Source organism: Bactrocera oleae, chromosome 2 (genome assembly GCF_042242935.1).
Source record: "Bactrocera oleae isolate idBacOlea1 chromosome 2, idBacOlea1, whole genome shotgun sequence".
Lineage (NCBI taxonomy): Eukaryota > Metazoa > Arthropoda > Insecta > Diptera > Tephritidae > Bactrocera > Bactrocera oleae.
Window position 1 is genome coordinate 2,361,064 of NC_091536.1, and position 18,563 is coordinate 2,379,626.

Here is an 18,563-nt window from a genome sequence, read left to right on the forward strand (position 1 = left end):
TTTGGGTTTGCGCGCGCAGTTTACGTGGACCAGTCCGGGTAAAATTTGCTATTGAGTGTACATTAATGCTTTTCGAAGAGCTTGAGTGCAATATTTTCATTTTGTCATTGCCAAATGCATGATCATTGAAGACAACTTATTTATATATCCCAAAAATTTATAAAAACAGAATTTCAAAAAAATTCTTTTTTCCGCAAGAAATTGTTTCTCTTTTTGGCATAAGCGGCGTCCATAAATACGTAACGCATTTTTTAGGATTTATCTGGGTTTAAAATCATTTAATTTCCATTAATTTAAGTTTTCTTTCACGCAATTTTACACTGCCTGCTACTAGAAAAAATATTTCGTGATATTTGTTAAAGCACCTCCTCTGTCCCAAGTGCCCCCATACCACTTGAAGTGTTTTTGATTCGCGCCAGTAGTATATATTTATATTTATATACATGTTATTTACCTACATAAAGTTATATATACATACAAGTATATGTATACATATATATATGTTATATATCTTCACAATAATCTCTAAAATAATATCAAAAATAATGAACCGTTTCAAAAATAAAAATAAAAAATTGAGATAAAATAAAATGTTCTACAATATATTCTTGTAGCGGACTGTATATACGCTTACATATTAACTAATAGTGCTAGAAGGTCATCTGCCCACATTTACTCTTGTTTATTTATGACAAAATTTACAAAATGAATTATCAAACAAATTTACTTAAACATAAAATAAAACATGTATATATATTTTATATATTATATATATATATATATATACTTATATAATTTCTCAGAACAACAATTAATTTAAGTTTTTTTTTTGTAGGTATGTATGCATTATGGAGTATAACATCGAGTAAGCTATGAACAATGTCATTATTTACTTATTTATTTCTAAAAACCAGCTATTATTCTACGCTGAACAGGGTATATTACGTTTGCCACAAATTTTGTAATATCCAGAAAGAAACATCTTAGGCTCTATTAAATATATACATACATGTGTATGTAGGTATGTATATAAATTATCAGCGGGACGAGCTGAGTGGATTTAGCCGTGTCCGTATATACGAGAGCTAGTCCCTCAGTTTTGAGATATCGCTCTGAAATTTTGCGCAGGTAATTTTGTCTCTAAGAACCTGCTGATTGGTCGGAACCGCCGGTATCGGAACACTATATAGCACATAACTGCCATACAAACTGAACGAAAATCAAGTTTTTGTGTATTTGTGGGGGTTTCGGCGCAACCGAAGTTTAAGTGTTTTTTCTTATTTTTTAATCATTTTAATTTAAATCCTTTTTTTTTAAATTGAACATTACTCTTTCATTTGAATTTTTTGTTCAATATTTTTCAAGTCATTATGAAGCCATTAATAAGAAACTTGGCAAATCAAAATGAACTAAAATCGATTTGACTCATTGCGAGTTGTTTGTTCCTCAGAAAATCGCGCAAACTTAGTTGTCAAAGTGGCAATTTTGGGGCTTTTTTATTTACAAGCGTAAATATAGAAGGTTGATTCTCAGTAGCGGTGTTATATTGTTGTTGCAAATTGTCAATTAATAACGACTACTGCAATCAATCGCTTGTAAGTGGCAAGTACAAACGAGTACATGCCGGCAACTCAAATACACAACTCACTAAATAACAGTATTCATGTACATGTATACATAGGTATGTATATAAATATTTAAACTTTGTTGTGTATTTACTGTTGTGCAATCATCAGCGATTAGTCAATATCTCAATGAGCGCACTGCTTAAGTGCATAGGCGCGCTCTCATTGCATCACCCAACAGTCCGACTAACTACTTAACTGCCTGTTTAGTTAGCCAATCATTCAACCACCCAATCAGTCAGCCAGGCAGTCAGTTAGTTTGCCACTCACCCGGCTCGGCTAAATAGTCACTTCGGAATTCGTGCTCATCAAATGGCATTTGATGGTCGTGCGAGTGCTGTGTTGTTGTTGTTGCCATCCATATAGGTAAATATATGTAGAGACGAGTGTGTTTGACATTTTGGTATTTACTGACGTTGTCTTCAACCATCTGGCCGATGTTTAGCTGTCAAAGCGCATAAATGTCTTGACACTTTATTTGAGAAATGTTGCATTTTGAAAGTAAATACACAGTGAATTACTAACCAATGGAAAATATGCTCACGAATGCCAAAAACACATACTAAAGTGCACTGAGTTTGTATATTATGCTTGAAATATATAGAGTCGGTAGTAATGATGTTCACAGCTGAAATATATCTAGACATTCATACAAACATGATTGAAAAATGTAAACCATATACGCGTACTTACTTGTATAGAACATAATAATTGTTTTTTCAATTATGTAATGGATTTGACAATGAATTTAAATATAGAAATATCTATGAGGAAGTCGAAAGTGATATGTTATTGAAACTTGTCCAGATATATAAAAAAAAGAAAGTTAGGAATATGAACACAACAATGCTAACGCTATGATAGTTACAATATTTTCAATTCGCTAAGCGTAAGAGAGTAACGAATCGAAGGAACTATACCAACGTAATCAGAACGGACGCGGATTATTATCACAGCAGCATTCCTCCAAATTACCTTAGAAATATCATACCTCGGTTTTAAGAAGTTCCATTTAATTACGTACTAAGCTTAGGTTAAATTAAGTTAGTCTGGTAGCCTAATGATCCACGCATAGATTAGCTTTGGTCTTTAGCAATACCGCATGGAGTGCCGTTACGTAAGTAGTCATCCTTTAGAATGCCCGAGCTTGATGCGAATTTCAACAGACTCATCAGATTGTCATTGTGAGTATTCCAATAATTTTCCTACAGTGCCCACTATCAAGTGCCACTAGGAACTTTGTTTATTTCTGTTCTACCGCTTTACACATGACTTTTGCAATATTGCACACATGTAGCTCATTCCACCCCATTTCGTCTCTTCCTTGCCTTGCTCCAGTCTAGATCGCCGTATAAACAATGCACTAGCCGTACACTCTTGGCAACCTCGTCCGCTATCTCATTGTCTTCGAGTTCTGTAGAAATGAAGTCGCTTGTTCCTGTCGACACTCTCCACTACTGCTCTGCTTTCCAAGACACTTCTGATCGATATACTAAACGAGGTTATATCCTTGATTGGTGCTTGGATATCCACGAATATGTTAAATTTGGAGTTGAAATATATAAGAGCTCGGCTTGAAATATACTGAAGTGGTCCAGCATCTTGTGTTAATGTAAAGAAAATACATTTGTATGTATATATTGCTTTTATTTGAAATTCTTACGTCAAGTGGAAGTCACCTCAAATTTTCGAATACACGATGTTAAAGGTGTTTATCACATTTTCTATAACACACACATACATTCTCACACTGTTATGCACAAAATGACATTTACTGTATTTCAGCATTAAAATGAAACACAGTGGTATAGTATACATATGTATGTGCATCCTCATGTACTCTGTTTTCATTGGAATTTTTTCGTAGTGCTTATTGTAAATACATATGTACACACATACGAACTTGTATATGCCGTAATTAAATGCATTTAGATAAATGCAAATATATGTATAAAGGCTTTTATATAGAAATTGCTGCTACTCTAACCTCGCACATATACTTCAAATTGACCTTTTTCCAATTGCCACTTTTTTCAGGTGGATTGTTTTTGTTGTTAGTAAGTATTTTTTGAACAACTACACATGTAGTTTGATTTGCGTTGGAAGATTGTCGACTTTAGCATTTTTAGAATAACAGCTGACATGCAGTGGTTGACGAACGTGTCATTCGCGTATTCTATTTACGTAATTCATTTGGGGAATGCTATGGCGACCTCAGCGCTATTTCTGTTTTTGCCAATGACTATTGCACCTATTTTATGTAATATAATGATGTGCATAAATATTTGTACCAATACGAGGTGTGTTCAAAAAATACCAATAATTTTTGTTTTTGATGAAAAAAATATAATTTCGTCTACACAGATGTGGTCGCCTTCTAAATAGTCCCTGGTTAAATGAGTAAATAGTAAATAAACAGTATAAATTATAAACCTATAAAAGAAACAACTGCAAATGCAATAAGTACGTAAAGCAACTACAACCGCATAAACCTGCAAAATAAATTTACTTACCTTAAAGCACTTACTTGTACATCAAAATGCATACAAAATATGTTTTTAAAACCAAAATCGTTTTATATACTACAGTAAATAAGTATGTGTAAAACTAGGCAAACTATTCGCATAGGGGTCCAGGATGATTAAATGAGTTAAGCCTTCCTGGTTCACAAGACTAAGCAAGATGTCACCACAACACGACACCCCAAGCCGCCAACCAACAAACAGGATGATCCCCACATTAGAGAATCATCATTCGTTATATATTGTACAATTCTACAGCTAATTCGTTTGACGTCGTTCCGCCCGCGCCGACTTTAAACTATCCTGCGCGCTACACGGATCAATTGTACTTCAAACTCTTTTCTTTTATAATTAATTATATATACGAAATACATCGCTTCTTTTCTAAATTATTCACGCGATCTTAAGTGTAGTGTTAATATCTTAAAAGGTGCTAATATCTCGGTGCTGCGCTTCTTCCAATCGTCGAAACACTTTTCAAAATCGATGTTTGGGATAGTCTGTAGCTCTTTTAGCTATTTTCATCTGTCTAGTAAAACGACGGCCCTTCAAGTTTCTCTTAATTTTTGTTAATAGGAAAAAGTCACACGGAGCCATGTCCGGCAAGGTTCCATTACAGTATTAATTAATGCACGAATAAGGAAGAAAATATGAGCTTTTAGCAAACCGAAAACTGTCAAGCTCATAAAAACACGTCTAACCTTAATGGCTGCCACAGACAAAGTAAGCAATGAATGCAGTAGAACAGCGTAGTTCATAATAAAAAAAAATTTGATAATTGGACTGAAATTTTAAAATTCCCGCTTTTGTCTGAACGTCTAACATTAATATATTTATAAATTGTAAAAAATTTAAAAATAAACGTTTTAGAGGTTCGTATTTAGCAATTTTGCAACGGATTAACACAATATTTGGCATTATTTATATTACCCGTTATTTATATTACAAGGAAGTACGAAACTTTTTAAAACAGATATATGAGGGTTAGTTGAACTATTAGTCCGACTTCACTTATTTTTAACACAGGATAACTTATTATCATATATCTCAAAAATTATCCGATATTTTTGGTATAAAGTCAGACATATGCACGGAGGTCTACATATTCGGCATTTGGGGGCTTGAAAATTTATGATCCACGCTACTTGTGGTTTTATTCCGATATCTTCATTGTTGCTTGATATATAATATATATATGTGATATGTGTATATAGCGAAAGAATTATATGGATTATAAAATTGTGATGTATGGTATTGTAAGAAGGTGTGGCTGTAGTCTGATTTCGCACATACACAACGTAATATAAGAATGTCGGCATAATATTACACACCAGATTCGGTTGTTATTGCTAGAGTTGTGAGATGTGAAATTTCATCTAAAAGTGGGCGGTGTCACGCGTTTTTGTACCATCTTGTGTGTGAAATTTAATGCTTCTGAGCCTTTGTTTTTGTTAGTTATTATTTAATCGTTTTCAACATAACTGTTGTATGTAGGATGGGCGTGGTTATTATCTGATTTCGATTTTGTTTTAGTGGTTTTTGAGGCATATATACTTTAAGCATATTAGAGGGCGGCATCATGCCCATTTTTCAACAAGTTTTAAATCACAAATGTTCAATCATATTTCGATGATCTGTACCAAATTACCGTTCTATATCCAATTCCATTCATGATCGAAGTTGGATTCAATGGGATTAACTAGCACCAATATAGAACCCAAAAACGAAAGTAAATAATATTTTACATATCAGCAGCAAATAATTCTAAGTGGGTAGTGTTTATGCACCAATCATTTGAAATCACTTCGCCTCGCACTGATAAGTGGAAACAAGTGGCACGTGAACACTAGTAAATATGTTGCATAAGTGGTTTTTCATATCATTGCAACAATCAAAAGTACCGCCATTAATAGTTCCATTTAAAACTCGGTATGTGGCAGAAAAAGTTGCAACGCATCGGGTGTTTCAAATAAAATTTAAATAACAGTATTAAATAAAAAAAAAACGTTGCTGTAGCGGCACTCAAAGCTCACTCGCGGCCTCAAATGGCCTCGTGAATCTTGAAAAAAAATGTAACCTTCATTTCGCGCGCTTTGTTTGTTGTTGGTGTAATTTTTTTGCTTTAGTAGTTTAACCTTTTTGGGTGAACGGGTGGTCCGTAAACGGCAATGTTAACTATTTAGCTTTGATTCGCGCAATTTGTTTCATGATTGCCGATTCTTCGCTGACATATTTACTTATTCACCTCTCACAAAACCTTAAAAATGCAGCGCGCGTGTTCGACTGTTCTTTGTGTGGCATGCCGCAGCGGGCGGCGAATGTATTTTGCGTTAAATGCTGCCACATTCGGTAGTGTCAAGTGTAGCCGCCATAAAATATGTGTGCCCCCTATGCAGTAGCATTGTTCTGCTCATTGTTTTGTTATTGTTGTTGCTAATACTTATGTTAATGTGTCAAAAAGTGATATTACTGTTGTTTCTGGCGCTAACTCCAAGTCAGCGTTGGTGTGTGGCAATCAAAACTTCATTAACAAGTAAGGAAGGGAAACCAAACATTTTTTACTCTTACAACTTCCAACTATCAACGCAGGGAAAATACCTTCAGGTTTTCGGAAAAATTTATATTAAAAAATGTTGCGAAACAATTCAACATTCATTATTTATCGTAAAAGAATTACCATCAAATTTGGTAGTTTATTAGGTAATACTATAGGTTAGTTTTATTACTATATTTTATTTCCCGTCAGCTAAAATTGTATTAAAATCATTTTCGATTGAGATATATAGAATATAAACTCAACAGAATAAGCTAAATTTAATATAATTCGTATATTTTCGGCATTAAACTGTAGTATATTCAATATAATACGTTGAACTAAAGTAAGATATCTTACATATTGACTGATATATGTATATGGCATAAGGCCAAACGGAAGTTTGAAAATCTTATGTTAGGTATATGAGAGATACTAGTAATGATCCGATTTAATCTATTTTTGGCAATACAACATATAATATTATTAACAGAATAAAATGCTCAATGAGTTTCATGAAAGTACCTCTTCACCAACATATATGGAGTAAAATAAACCGGATGTTTGAAAATTTGTGATTTATTTTAGGCACAAAAATGCACTCATATATTTGCTGATATATGCCCTATAAAGTCATCCAGAAGTTCAAAAAAATGTATATTATATGTATGTGGGCTAAAAGATAAATCGGGTCAATGATTCAACCAATTTTTGACACTCAGTTATACTATCATCAAGAAAGTATTCTCTCCGGATTTCAATTATATATTTCACACATTCACCGATATTTTCTGTAGAAAAACTATAAGCACTGGGGTCCACGTATTCGGTACCTAGGGGATGGAAAAGTTCTGGTTTGGACAATTTTTTGTCATAAGGTGGCACACTTTAGAGTGACTATTTGTGAAAGGTTTTATCCCGATATATTATTTGGTGCTTTATTTGTATATTGAAATTTAAAGTTATATTATATAGGATCTAGGCGTGGTTGTGATCCGCTTTTCAGACTGTAACATGGGACCATTGAATGAATGTTACGTAATGAATTTAGTTGAAATCTGTAGAGCAGGTCCTGAGATATGTGATTTCACTTAAAGGTGGGCGGTGCCAGGTCTGTCATCCAATTTTGATCCCGGCTTCTATAAAGTCCTCTTGTGCCCTCCTGGGTGTAGAATTTAAACTCTCTGACGCATTTAGTAGAACCACCAATTTTATTATTTTAAATGAAAAAACGAAAAAAGCAAAAGTTAAATGAAAGCTTTCACAAAAACTCATTAATGCTAATCAACTATAAGTAAAGCGAAAAGTAAAATTTTAATTGAAATAAACTTGGTCATGTTATACACGTAAGTGAATTCGGCAAAAAAATTTGCATTTGTATATACGGTATATACTTAATGAGAAAAAGCTTCAACGCTCTTTTTTGGATTTCTTTTGCAATCAAAAGATCACTTATAGCATGGTTTTCAATATATTTTCCTGAACAGGGTATATTAAGTTAACCACAACAATTGTAACATTTAAAAGAAAACGTCAGGGACCCCATAAAGTATGTATGTATGTATATAAATGATCAGCGTGACGAGCTGAGTCGATATAGCCACGTCCGTCTGTCTGCATATACGCGAACTACTTACTCAGTTTTTTTTAGATATTTTCTCTCCAAGAATCTATTAGTTTGTCGGAACCGCCGGTATCTGACTACTTTATATATACAAACTGAACGATCTAACTCAAGTCGTTGTATGGTAAACTTCTTTTTTTTTTGACAAAGTGTCTAAAAAAAATTTTACGTGGATTATTTTTCGAAGAAATTGTTCAGATCGGACCACTATAGCTTATAGCTGCCATAAAAATTAACCGCTCAAAATCTAGAAAAAGATCTTGTTATACCCTTAATGCTATAAAAAAATTAACCTGTTAAGGGAATTATAGCTTAAGTGCAGCTTAAGTTAACGTTGTTTCTTGTTTTGTACTAGATTTTGCATTACGTAAATATTTGATAAATCGTATCTTAAAATGATGCTTCTAAAAGTGTTTACTTTGTTTATGCAGGTCCTTAGGCTTACAATGCAGCAATGAACAAATTGTGGCATGTAAACCAAATCTCAATACAGAAATGTATTAGCGCAAACGCGCCGCCTTGCGTAAATTTCAGCTCATAAACACATTAGCTGCTCTGGTTTAATTGATATCAATCAGTAATTAATGCAGCGCCACTAAAAATGCATGCTCGTATCAACAAGCAATTAACACAAACATGTCTGGCGTGGCGCAAACATACTCAATTGTACTCTAAAACATCACCCAACTATGCACTAACATACATACATACATACAAAATAACAACCGGTAGCAATGCCAACAATGTAGACTTTTTTAACGCTATTAAATAATAATTATGATTTCTAATGTAAATACTACAACGGAGCACAACCCAGCCACCGCGTAAACATGCGAACCGAACGGACGATTAGCGGTTCGGTGCGCCGGTGGCGAGCGGGTGTGCGTGCGCAGACAGCAAGGCAAACAGAAAAGGCTGTAAATTAATAAATAAAGTGGCAATTAGCATCAATATACATACATAGAATCGAAGCGATCAAAAAAATGATAGTAATATTATAGGCTATAGAAAACGCGTTTAAACGCAAATAACAACAAAGAACAATAGCGAGCGAAAATAAAGCCGCAGTTAGCCAAACAAGGTGACGACTAAATACGGCATTTAGCAGACCAAAACATGGCAAAAAAACATAAAAGCGAATAAACAACAAATTACAGGTTTATTGTTGAAAGTAATTTGTGGGAAAGAATAACAAGATGATGCTAATCGTATTTTTCGAGAAGTGAAATCACAGAAATATTGATCCCTTTCGACAAATGTCAACATAGGCATTGTCTAAATTTGTTTTCTTTCAACCTTAAAGGATGTTTTCTTAATTTAAAAACCAGAAATAAACGTTAACTTCAGTTGCACCGATGCTAGAATACCTTTCACGGGTGCATTTCTTACAGCATAAAAGGGTATAAAAAGATCATTATTTGATTTTGATTGGTCCGCTTATATGGCAGCTATATGCTTTAGGTGTCCGATCTGCACAATATATTCGGTGATTGTAGCGATGTTTTGAATAATAATCCATATTAAATTTTGTTAAGATATCTTGTCAAATAAAAAAGTTTAGTCACTCGATCAGTTCGAATCGGTCTTCTAAGTTTACGCCAGTCATTCTTAAGATTCTAATTTGCAAAATAAAAAATTAAAATTTGACTTTATTTTTTGGTATTCCTTTTAGAAAAGAGCAAACAAATGAAGAGATATCGAAAATAAAAATTACTCGTACTTATGATACCAAAAATGAGAGAAATAGACTTTGGACAGTTGCTTACCGTTACTTTCTATGAAGTGCGTTTGACGGAAAATTACATTGGTTCGCGATGTCAAACTTTTTATTAGACAATTCGTTTCATGTATATCTCAAAGTAGCAATGTATCAGGATAGCATTTTTATATAATATAATATTATGAAGAATGTAATAAATAGAAAATTTTTAAATAAAATCCTAGTTTTCGGTCCATTCGGTCGTCTATTAAACAGCATAAAATAATAAGAAACAGGCAACTAAAATTTTGTAATTTAAGCTTTAGCTTTTAGTTATCGGTAAGCATAAAGCAGGTAATATCACTACTTATAAGTGGATATGTGCAACATAGTTGAACCCCATATAATATAACCGTTATTGTTTTTGAAGCTACGTACTTACTGCATATCGTGCAACGGCGGCAAATGCTAACAAATACCCTTCAGTTTAGTTTAGGACATCAAGCGAGCTGGCAGCAATGCGAAAGCAGTAATGTTGGACACGCAGTGGTCGGTTATATTGAAGTTCGTTGCAATGCGTGCGGACATGCGTGCAAAAGCTGCACAACAAATGCAGCTGCACGCTTGAGGAAACACCGCACAGAGCGAGTGCAAGCCGCGAATGGTCGTGCAAACAGTAGCAACAGCGGTGTCAGCAATGGCAACAGATACATGTGGACGATATGCATATCACGCATTGCTGATAGCCGTGCAAATTTACAAACCATAATTTGTATGCGTTATATGTAGGTATATATGCACGTATGTGCGAGTGTGTGTGTGAAGTGTAGTGTGTGCATCATTAGAAATTTGAAATTGAAAACGTCAAAATAATGAGCGCATAAAGTTTCTCTTTTTACTTCGCATTAATATGTATGCACATACATACACACAAAAATTCATTCATAAAAAATCGCTTCAATTGCAATTTTCGCTTTGCGACGTTGATGTTGCAATGTGTAACCGCATTTGTCTAATACTTCTTTGTGTTTCCCATGTTTGTGTGTTTATTTTCGCTGGCGCGCTTCGTTGCTCGCTTTTTGGGCAAAAATACAAATCACGTGCGTGAAATCAATAAATACGCAATCGACTAATGATAAACCAAAAGGAGAAAATATTACTAAAAATTAAAGTTTTTAACAAAAAGTGAAATGTTACCTTACCTTCGAGCATTTGAAGTAAGAAAACAATGTTCGATTCGCCAAGTGTTGGAAAGTAGCGTATCAAACAAACTACTGAACTAACACAAGCACATTCTTTCTTGAGTGATGAAAGTATTTTTTTCGGAGTCAAATAAATTTTTATTGATCCCTGGACTTCGAAGAGCTATACTGCTTACCAATCTTGAATTTATTTTAATAATTTGTTTTGGCAACTCTTTCCAGAAATGTGTGTGCACCTGTAGGGAAAATATTTTTTTTTTCAAAGTTCCTTCACGAAAATTGGCATGGATTATTCTGCAAAGCAACGGTACAATCTCCGAACATATTTTTCAGATCGGAGCGCTATAGCATATGGCTGCCATACAAACTGACCGATCAAATTCAAATTAAGATTTTTTTATACAATACTATTTTATGGTATAATTACTGCACCTGCGAAGGTTATTATAGCTTCGTTGTAGACGAAATAAATGCTTTTTCTTGTTGAAACTGAAATTATTTGTATTGCCATTTATTCATTTTGGAAGTTTGGAATTGATGTTTTCTCATTGTAAAATTTTCATATAAACTCACCAGTTCTATGTAACTTTTTAGCATATACTTGTTCACCAATACGTATGTACACAAATATATAATATAATATATTTGTATGTGAACTTATGTATACTCATGTGGTTTTATGCAATAAGAAACTTCATAACATATGCGACGTTTGAGTGGCAACTTGCGCAATTTGGCGTTTTATCGCTGCCGCACAGTGACGCGTTTCAACAAAGTCTTTTCAAATCGCTTGCGTCTTATTTGTTTTTGTTTTAGTTTTTGTGCACTGCAAACTTCTTTTTAACTCTACCGCCAACCTGCAGCGCTCCAATCAGCTGCTGTACGTGTCGTGTGAGCGCTTTGAAATTTGTCACGTCCGGTTGCCATGCGCTTGAGGCTTTTATTGCGTTTACTTTGCGCTTCCATTTAATCAAAATAATTTTCATTATTAATTTTTATATTCATATAGTAATTTTTCAATTTAATAAAAGTTGTCACATCATGAATGCCTGGTGAAACGAAAAAAATACACGAAAGTGTTGCATTTTAGCCAACGAAAGTTTTTATTTAGAGAATAGCATAACACTCTTTTATTTCATAATAGGCCACGAATGTTTCCTCATAATAATCGCCTAATTGTTTTCTAGCGAGCATTATCTGGATGTCTGAGAACAGGAAGAAATCGCTGTGGGCCAGATCTGGAGGCTGCGGTGAATTGAAACAGCTCTTCTTCTTACAATTTAACGATTTCAACCTTCAAATTTCGAAATAGTCAATGAAAATTAGGCCATGCGCATCGCAAAATGATGAACCCATAACTTGCTTGCAGTTCACCCGGTTGTCAGTTTATTGAGTTCCGTAGTAAAATGTTGTAGATACATTTCATCTATTGTCGAATATCTGTGCAAAAATTCGAATTTCTATGGTTGAAAAGTTTAAAACTCTGCTCAGGATAATCAGTTTGTTGTTGTTTTTGTTCGATTGAAAGTTTTATCTACAAGCGAAATGCTTTTTATTAAAGTTTTTAACATATCAAAAATTGCGTTACTTTAAACGATCTCAGGCAACAATTATCCGACAGGTAAGCCGCTTCTCTAGCGGCATCGCTCGTTTTCCCTTGAAACCACACGTTAGAAGTTTTACTTTTTTACCCTGAACAGGGTCGCTTTGGGTAATATTCAGTGCCGAATTGAAGTGAAGATGTCTCAAGTCGTCAAATAAGAAAGTTTTCCATACAAGGTTTGGCTTTCGATCCTTTAGTTTATATAGTACACATGCAAACAGCTTCTTGGGGAGAAATTTGAAAAAATTCAGACCGATATAGCCATTCCTAAGAGACTGGTTCACATCAACTTGCCATGCTGATCATTCATACCTATATACATATGTACATATTTACACTTGATGGGTTTCCTTCTATAAATACTTAGTGCTTCTGTTCGCAATCAATTTTCGAAATTACTCAGTTTGACATTTACTTTACCAGCACGTTACTTGCCACAGCTGACAACTCTTTTCTACTAAATCCACAATTAGGCAAATTCGTTTAAGCCATAAATCTATCTCTTTACCAATATAACAGCTAAGTGAGCAGCGTTTGCCGGAGGAGCAGTAGCAACTTCCTCCCACTTTCCTATGCTCTTTCCACTTCTTTTTAGATGTATACTTGCGCAAATTTATACCCACATGGTATAAAAGCATTGGCTGTATTTTGTTGTTGTTGTTGCTTAGTTGACTACCTGTTTTGCGATTGCCCATAAGTAAGTGGCGTTTATGTAGTTAGTGTCAATTTTTCAAGCAATTTTCATCAATTTTGTTTACGCTGGCAGGCAATACTTATTTACATGAGTGCATACTCTCGAACATGTGGATCCATATGTAGGTCTTTTCGGTCAAAATAAATTTTGGTTTTCGACGTTATTTTATTTGTATGTATGTATTAATGTTTCAATTACTTTTGACGGAGTAAAGCTCGGTTTTGCTGTAGTATTATTAGTCCTGGTGCTTCAAATTGAATTTGCAATTTCTTATTAAAGGTTTACCGATGATTTTTTGTGACAAAATTTAGAGCTCTGTAAGTTTTTGACAGCCTATAAGTCCCGGATGGATTTTATAAGAAATTTTTCTTGCTAGGAATATCTTCCTATGTATATATACAATATTTTGCTAAAGAACGGCTAATATAAGAATGGAAAGCGGAAATTTGAATCCATCACATTTAAGGTGGTAGACCCGCAAAATATCCACCCGGCCGGCTCTTTACTAACAAGCCTTATGTATGGGTTCAACTTGTAGCCAGTTTTAAGAAAAAACTTTTTTATTTATGGATAGAATGGGAAAAGTCGTAGTTTTTGAATAAAGTACACACAATTTCTCTGATAATCTTTTTGCTGAAACCCATCTACTTAATCTTTGCTTTAAGTAAGTTTACCTTCAAACCCAAAGAGAGGTTCATCAATGATGATAAGAGTTGGTGAAAACGCCGTTTATATGTATTATAGTACTAATGTAGGCCTAGAAGCAGCACCCAGCATTTATTAATTCATCTAAGCTTCTAAATGTTCATTCTGAATTAAAAAATTTTCCTAATGCTTGCCCATATATCCATATTTACTATCTGTATAATTTCGCATATTTTAAAAAATCAGGTCACAAAAAAAGAAGGCAGAAAAGGGTTTGTTTGCTCTGCGCTGAATTTCAGCTCATTATTTCTACTTTCAACTCGGTCACGCAGTGGTTATTAATGGCTCTTTATCGATAACTTGTGCATTTAATGAGCAATAATTTCGTATTTTCTCTGACAGTGCAGATACAATACATACCGACATGCATTACCGACATTCTCACATACGCCCCTGCATGTGGAGCTGCCAAAATCCGCAATCAAAAGTCATATCAACGGTACTTTAGCGCTGAAAAAACCTTAAATTGCAGCCAAATATTTGGACATAGCAGCAGACATACACACACACGTGGCATACCTTCGTATCTAGCATTATTAATCTCTTCGTAGCCGGCCGCGCGACGCTTATGTGCGCATGCTCATGCGGGCGAAAACAATGCGCAAAGCAAACGAGGCAATCAGTATGATCTTTTGCACAGAAATAAAGTAATAATGAAAGTTGCTGGTCAGCTGAGCCAGAGCCAGAGCCAGTGCCACTACGACAAGCTGACGAAATGCTTTCGGGCATTAATTTATAGGTCAACCATTATGTATAATTTAAAGGGCGACGGGCTGGTGGGCCCTTCTTTGTGGCCGGCGCGACAATTGGCCTCAATCCAAAGTGAAAAGTGAATGCGGTTATTTCTGCGGTATATTTTTGAATTTTGGTGAATTTGTGATGAAAATTTCTTTCGCACACACACGTACATACACTTGCATGTTTCCTTATTTACTTTGTAAGGAAAAGGTGCTCAATGAGGAGCTGAAAAGAAGATGATTCAATCGAGTGCTTGCATTGCGCGATTTCGGGTCAAAAAAACTGGGTGAGTAGGTCAGCCGCTCCGCTTACGAATCGCACGCATACAGCCGACGAGTAAGAAGACAAGAAATAATCCGTAAATTCATTAAGATATATAAGAACAAATGTTATAATAACATATAAAAATTAATAACATTCAATTTTGATATCTACGACCTCGATAGCACATGTATGAGTTCGTTTCAGAACTCGCAAAGCGTCCAATATATTATTCTATACTAATAGTAAATCAAAATTTAGTAAAAAAATTCCAATCAGCATCGAGCGGCGCCCAACAGCCTTTAGTCAGCAGTAGCTGGCGCTACATTACTTCCCACTCGCTGCACAAGGTCGCATTTAAGCAAAGCCTATCAACGGCGCAGTAGTGCCTGGTTGAACACATGCGCATGCGCACTTTGCGGTAATTAATCATTGTCATAATTACACACTACATTTTTCACACTTTCGCTTCGGCTCTAGCGTGGAGTCTCCGCCGCGAATAGTTGCAACGTCAAATGTTAGCCAAGTCGTTTGGTAATGTATACAGACTGACAGTGGATTATTGCAACTTGTGGACCGAGTGGAATTATTTACTTGATATGTAGGAACTGTGTTGCCTCTAGGCAGCGTGAAAAATTAAAATAACTCATACTTGTACGTATGTATGTACATATGTCTGCACGTGTGTGCTGTTAATGTGTTGAATATGCGTATAAATATTTATGATTTATGCGAATCAAATGCAATCGGCGGTCGGTTGAAATAAAAACATAAATATTTCCCGGTTTTTATTTTTTTATATAGCCAACTCAACGTGGATTGCAAAATCCTTCAGTTTGCGCAACATGTTTTTTGCACAGCAACTTCAATAGACATAAAAAAATGTATGGAGGAAAATATAATTGCAATTAAAAGTGCTACAACAACAAACACATAATTTGAAGAAACAAATCAAATGAAATGAATTCAAAGTAGCCAGCTCAGGCACTCAACTCCTGTTATGCTTAGCGTATACATATATATGTACATATGTATATACATGAATATATAGCGTAAATATTTTGGGTATATTTCGATTGCCACATAATGTGGTGGGTGGTAAAGCCAACAACAAGTATCTACTATTTTATGCAGCAAATGGACACGGCAACAAGTGGCACGTAGCGACCGAATTTCTCGAAGTCCGTTATTAATACAAAATTTGCCGCAATGAAATGCTTCGCATAACGGTAAAATACTTGCTGTTGGTGCGAGCCGGAAAACAACGAGCAATTTTTATATGATTACAAGGCAAAATTAATATTACATAAGCAATATGGTAATCTAAAAAATGTTGGATAATAGAAATAATTTGACTTATGAATATTTATTACTTTGAAATAAGTAATTATTTGCTTTTTTAAAACATAAAAACAAATGTACCAAAAGGTCATTAAAACAAGGAAAAAGTATTATAGATTCGGTGCAGCCGCTACTAACCACTTCACAGCTGTCGACTATATTTAAGTATAATCACATCTGAAAACGTAACCGGCTACCGGTTCGCGTCCAACGGAAAACGTTTTGCTAATTCTTTCTAGCTCCGTTGTTCGATATAAACAGCCTACAAGTCGATTTAAAGTTACTTTATAAGGAAAAAGGTCTTTACGAAGCCCTTTATCTTGATTTGGATCGATCAGTTTGAATGTGTGATCCGATTTCGGAAATGCGAAATTACAAATCAATATCTCGAAAACTAAGGGACTAGTTAGCGTATATACCGATAGACAGGCGAAGAGAGAGATATGGCTTAATTGGCACAGCTTGTCACGCTGACCATTTATACATACATATGTATAATTTATGGGTCTCCGACGTTTCTATCTTGGTGTTACGAACTTTTTGGCAAACTTAATATACCCTCTTCAGGGAATAAAAATAAGAAGAATACGAGCACTATATGCATATGTATGTATGTATACACAATGTTTTTTAGTTAGCTTTGTTTTAGAGACTTACCTAAAAAGAAATTTAGACAGCGATTGTAATTATTGCTTAAAATTATTCGTGAATTCATCATAAAACATAATTCAAAAGTAGTAATAATATACCCTGTACCCCTTAATATACCCTGACCTTAAAATATCTTACAGCTTTTCTAAAACAGCAATGTCATATTGAAAGTTTCGTCGATTATATTTCGGCTCATCAAGTGGTAAATCGACAAAATGAGTGTATGAGATATAAGAAAAGTTTTCATTTTAGATTGGGTTTACACAAGAACTCTTGCGTTGCTAATTTTAGCAAATGCTGCTCAATGCGTTCACATGAGCGACATGAGTCAGTTTTTGAATAGATACCTTTCATACTTATTTACAATTTTCAAAAATTTTTCTATTGTATTATGCATATAAGCATACATATTTGCATATTTTTTACAAAAAATAGATAATAAATTTTAAATTTCCGAACATATTGCAAATAATCACTTGAAAACGAGCGCAATTCCAACCATGAAAAGAATTTCAAAATGAAAAGGAAGTCGAATTGGGTAGCAGCGAACTGTTATGAAGAACAGTCATCATCCGAGCACGAGCGACACGCCCCCTTCGTCTTTCCTCGTCGTACCCTCGCCTACTAAAAATGGGTGTGGGCGACAAAAAAGTTCATATGTGAACACCGGCACTAAGGTGACAAGAGTAGGCATTTTTTATGCCTCTTCAGACTAATACGTTTCTTGAGATAGCTGAAAATATTAGTTAAACGAAATACTCCACTTTACCCTCTTCATTACTGAAAAAATGAGAGTGTGATTTACAAGATTTTAAAAGATAAAGTGCACTATGATATACCCAAATGTTTTTATAAGTTATATTTTATTTCGTCAAGGCATTAGCTTTTGATAAAAACCGTTTAATTTAAAGACCTCTTAATTTTCACTGGAATTATAAGTTTAATGAGCACACCAACAAAGAAAAAGAGAGACTATTTGAGTTGCCATTGCAATGGATAATACGATCAATTAATAATAAATTGATTGCAACCGACTGTGGGAAAATACTTTTAGTTATACTTACGTAACCTGTTACATATTCCCGTATTAAAAATTATTGTCACTCACACTTTTCCATGCTACTTTCTTTTTAAGAAACTAGGTATCTAAATATAAATTTTGTGAATGAAGGTTAACAGTGGTACCTTTATGGCTATGTAAATAGTATACGTTGTTAAGTAATGCAGAATGTCCCTTTTGCACCGAACAAGTCGTACATATGTTCATATGTAAAACAATTGAAGACCATTTCAACTTTCTCTCCACTTTTTCGACTTTCCAACTGACAAATGCTCAGCACTAATGTTTAACACACGCGATAATAG

General features: G+C 34.5%; 1 protein-coding gene across 4 annotated transcripts in view; it reads left to right on the forward strand.

The window, feature by feature from the left end:
* The window catches only part of Glut4EF (Glucose transporter 4 enhancer factor), a 250,590-nt gene that overhangs the window by 44,663 nt on the left and 187,364 nt on the right, over positions 1–18,563 (forward strand). The window lies entirely within an intron of this gene.